Genomic DNA, 5,497 nt, shown 5'->3' with positions numbered 1-5,497 from the left:
TATTAGGACTCAGCTCATATATATTAAATCAGTATATATGACATGAAACTCAAAAAACCTGCCGATATCTTAACCACCTCCACGTTCACCACCTTCCATGATGTAAATCGTTCGATATATTTATTAACGATGAGAACTAAAAAATTAAAAAAAAAAACGGGGCAGCCTCTCACAGCCGCATTCCTCGTGGTAATTGAAAGCATTCATCATTACTTTCTTATCTGGATAAGAAGTTACGCTTGTAACTACACTTCATATATGCGAGATTCGGCCGATTAAGAGAAATGCGCACATTAAACCAGAAACAGCGTGCATATGACTGGCACATTTTTGCACTTGCAAGTGCACTAATCAAACTTGAACTCAATCGAGAAGGAATCGCTGGACGAGGAGCTGGTCGAGGTAATGAAAACCACCCAGGATTGGATTATCATCAGGAATAGTAAAGCATGGGCTCACTTGTAGCTAGAGCGACTAGACGTGTAACAGAGGTTTTGGGTTCGTTTTCGTTTCGAGGAGCTTGTTATATCCGTTTTTACTTACAAATATGGATAGCAATATGTTTCCAAGTGAAAATAGTTCTTATCCGCCATTGCTCTATCAATATTCGCCCTATTACATAAATTGAAATAATAAAATGTATCACACAGAGACGAGACAACTGTTTTGGATTGCCATCTGTGAAACCGACGTAGTCAAATTAGCCCAACTCCTTATAGAACTCATAAGTTCTGGCTTGTGTTCAAAAAACAAAAAACATAAGACTATGTCTATGGTACGACCATGATCTCTTTCAAGCTCTCACATTTAAATTGCATATAAATAGTTACAATAGAGCTTTCGAGGTATGGTAGGAATTTTGTAGTTTGCAGCAACCAATATTTTTTTTAGTTTTTTGGCAACGTCTCACATCAATTTCTCATACTTAAAATTATAGTAGCAGTTTGAATAAGAAACGAATCATTGACCGAAGATCTGATCCAAAAAATGATCAAATTGTTATCATTAAAAGCATATTTGTTCTCAAGCTTTCAAGTTTATATTGCTTTGAATTAGCAACATAAATTATTTATTAGTTCATTGGCAACGTCTTGAGTTAGGTTCTCGTACTCAAATCCTAATACAAATAACATAGTTGATCTTTTCAGGTGTGGTAGGAATTTTTAAAGTCATGGATTGAAAATATTTATTAATTTATTGGCAACATCATACATCAAGTCCTTATTATTACATTGCAACAGAAGGACTATAGCCTTCTAAGGTATTAAAGAATTGCAAATGAAAAAATTAACTGTTGATCAAACATTTAATCGAGACATCAGAACCTCCAATAGTCTTAAATCAAATTATATGACTATATAGACATTTTTTATTAATTAAATGACCCTAAATTTAAGTTAGAGTGCGAGAGAAATGGAAATAATATTAGAATTAACTTCGTTTTATCATAAAGAAAATATTTTATTGACTGCACGTGTATAGTAAGCCTTAAAGTTCAAGGAAAGAAGTTGCATCAAGATAAACTTGGTACTTTTGGAAATGATTCAGTAATGAATAATAGTCCTAAAGAGATTATTTGGAAAAGTCAGCAAATCTCCATTTTATCCCAAATTTTCGCAAATTCGAATTGTAGTGTAAGATAAACAATTTATAACTAAGTTAGTGAACAATCAGCTAATAAAAGGAATGAATATGGTCAAAAAATTGAATATGGGTACAAAGACTATTACATCTCGAAATGTGAGAATCACAAAACACAACTTACTAGTTACTTAGCATTATCGAGTAGTCCAATTTTGATTATTAAAAATAGAAATTTTAGTTTTGAGGGTTGTTCTTTGCCACGAGAAAATAAATTGGGTGTTAAAGAAAAATCAGTATGAAAAGCTTGTGAAGGAAATGATAATTGTAATTAGTAATTATGATAATAATAATAACAGACTGAGTTGTCATAAGCTATTTTGTCTTTAGAAAAAAGCTAGATATAATTTTAAACAAGATTATTTTATATCTGATTCAAATTAATTGAATGATTTTTGGATCGAGAAAGAATTTATGCACTATTACAGTGATCAAACATTTTTCTAAGGTACATATTGTAAGTTTTTGTATTGTGTTTTGTATAAGATTAAGAACCATCACAAATTATTTAATTTAGTTTATACTTATCATATATATTGGTAGAAATTAATAAAAATCATACCCAGTAAACACCGAGCGGCGATAGCAATCTGAAATCCACATATGTTCCACATAGATGTTACAGCACTGAAGGTAAGCTTCAGCCGCTCAGGTCACACGATATTTACTGCATAAATTATGAACAAAACCAAAAAAAATGCAAGATTGTAAACTTATGTAGCTAAGATGACAATCATGAAAGGTTTTAATCAGAATTTCTATAAACATGTTGTAACGACAATAGGTATTACCTAAAAGCTTGCACAACCCCGAGTGCATAGTACAACCTTCACTAGCCCTTAGTAGTGTATAGATATTGTTGCTAATTTATTAACTAATTATTCAAGGTTATTGAAAAGATGAAACATGCTATATCTAGGAAATTAAAATATAACAGAAAGTATGTGTTCTATTACAATTTATTTTCGAAGGCTTTCTTTTGGAATATTATCACCATGATAAATTAGTGTCCTATATCATATAACAGGGTATAAAAATAAAAGCCTTGAAACGTATTTAAAACCGTATTTTAATACTAATAACAAGTATTACCTTTTCAAATCTCTGATTACAGACTCCGTATCTACTCCGCGCAAGAACTTCTATCCGCGAGCTCCCATAGTTATTATAAAATTATTGACCTAGACATTATATTCCATATAATAATAATTTATATCGGCTTGCGAATTGTGTTAACGATAATTAAGTGTTAGAATTCCATAGAAATATATTATATTAATAGATATAATACGGAATATTGTATTTTGATCACTAGAAAGCGCCTCGAACGACGTGCGTTGAATGCGTCTTATGTCTTGTTTTAATTTAACGGCTACCGACAGCGTATAAAACGATCTCACATTCCCGTATAAGAAATGCAACGGAAAATTAGATTTTGCTTCAATTTGCAACGAAATTGTTGTCGGTAATAAAAATGAGATAATAAAATCTGATAGATCTTTTGATTATAGAAGGAATTTTAGAAAAGTTCGAGGTGGAATGGAATTAGAAACCTGGGCGAAGAAGTGTTGGTGTGGCTGTTAAATGAGGAATTTTGATTAATTATATTCTGTAAATAGTTCAGACATCGATAGTCATCAGAGGATAATAAAATCAGCCATAAAATTAATTCAGTACAAATTTAGCTAATTTACTTTTGTTCAACTACCAAGCTCATCTAGTGAGATATTTTTATAATTTTCAAGATGTAAATTTGAAAAAAAAAGTCATTCTATCGAATCAAGGTGTTCTATGGCATAACGGTTAAGCGCACAGCCTCGTGTAGATCGGATCGTGGGTTCGAACCCCCGATCTGGATAATATGATATCATGCAGCAGTGATATCAATTTTCACTTGAGCATATAGATCAAAAATATGTTTCTAATTGAAAATAAGCCCATTTCGGGCACTGCGGTGTGAAATGGCAATGAGAAATCTCTCACAATATTCTTCCCTGAATCTATTCGGAGTTTAACTCAGCGGACCTGCCCTAGGGCAGTACTACCCATTGTTTTATTCTTATTATCAATTCATGAGTAACATATATTACTAAATGTAAGTAGAATTTTAACGAAGGACCTATTTTTAAAACAAAACTTATAAAAATAAAACTAGGCATGGCATCATGTCTTACAATTAGACAAATTGTTGGAACTTTCGGTGCCATAAATAAACATGCATCAATCGAATGAAGTTTCCCAAAAACGAATCATACTTTTTGAATCATTCTAATCGGATGCTCCATTCTTTCAAAAACTGTTTTTGGCCCCGTATTTCCGAACCGACTGGATCTGCTTTTGCAAAAAATCAATCAGCGCTCCTCGCCATAAACGCGAATCGAAATGTCTTTTGAATTAATCAAATCGGATGTCCCGTTCCAGCAAAAACTGAATTTCTGAGTGGACGTGCCATAGTCAAAAACTAATCAGCACGTTTCCCCGTCAATACGAATCGAATGTTCTTTTTAGTTGTTCAAATCGGTCAAACCATGTTCACGAAATCATGGACAAAATATTGTATCCAATCATACATACATATACACATTTATACAAATACACACACATCCATTTTTTCTGAGATATGCCAAAATGTTCAGAAACCTCTGAAACGTAAAGATATGCAAAAATTTTCTGGCCCATTACTATAACTTCCCTTGCGGGAAGTTAATAAAATCTAGTTAAATAAAATTTTCAATTTTTATCATCAAAATGTATATTGAATACTTATACACAACATTTTTATTTGAATCTTGATGCAACTTCAAATATTAATTTATTCAATTACATTGACCCTGGAACTTTTTGGCATTTCTCAGAAAAAATGGATAAAAACTATTATAGGCGTCATATAGACGCAATATTATGCTAAAATATATCTCAATTTTTGTAATTGAACCCAATTCTCAATTAATGATCTGTTATAGCTTATACTTTTAAAACACAATTTTCACGATAGAAATAAATTTCTTAAAATATCATTTATCCAACTTATCCCAGATTTTAAATAGTGTTATCATACCGGAACAAACTCGAATAAGCCTGTTCACAAAACTCAGAACTTATTATAAATAATTTTCTCGAACAACAAGTAATTTTCTCTTGTTCCGTACATATATTTTATCGTATCTATAGAGTAATCTATATATCTCCTTTCTATGTTGAGTTGTGTTGTCAGATGAACAGAAAGTTGACGCGTTAACCCCGGCAGTTAAAACAAAACAAACTGCGTCAGATTGATGGCGGAATTTGCTGCCTAGGTATGCAGAAATTGCGGTCGGGTCGGTAGAAAATGCAACATACTGTGTGTTGTATTCTGACATGGAAAAATCAGATTTAGAAAATTATATGGGTTTATAGAGGTCTTAGGTATGAGTCAGCTTGGCGTATTCGTTGACCTTAAGGTAATTAGACGAAAAAATATAATTCTATGCCAACTATGCATAGTTTTCTTCTAACCAATCTGATATATTAGTTTGTTAAAAAAATATATCGTACATTTTCGCAGAAGATTTAGTTGGTTTCAATAAGTTGGTTGTTGATACCAGAAGGCTTTTTGTTTTGATGCATTAGATAATACCAATGCATTGTCGAAAAAGTCAATCAGTTTTACTTAGCAGGTAATTTAGTTAGCAATTGTTGGATGTCCTTACAAAATAGAGAGCTGCAAGTAGCAACTTTTGTTTTTTACTAGAGATAGGTTATTTACTTCAGAAAGAAATTATCGATGTGTGTAAGACTGTAGATAGCAAAATATAGATCTGTCAATTTTTTACCACAATTGGTAGATCTAAATTTGGTTAAAGTTGCTTCACATTAT

The sequence above is a fragment of the Ctenocephalides felis genome, unplaced genomic scaffold (assembly GCF_003426905.1).
Source record: "Ctenocephalides felis isolate EL2017-DRISC unplaced genomic scaffold, ASM342690v1 CF-g0.4_SCAFFOLD_01886, whole genome shotgun sequence".
In the NCBI taxonomy this organism is placed as follows: Eukaryota; Metazoa; Arthropoda; class Insecta; order Siphonaptera; family Pulicidae; genus Ctenocephalides; species Ctenocephalides felis.
The sequence above is the reverse complement of the archived record's forward strand: the minus strand, read 5'-3'. Positions refer to the sequence as shown.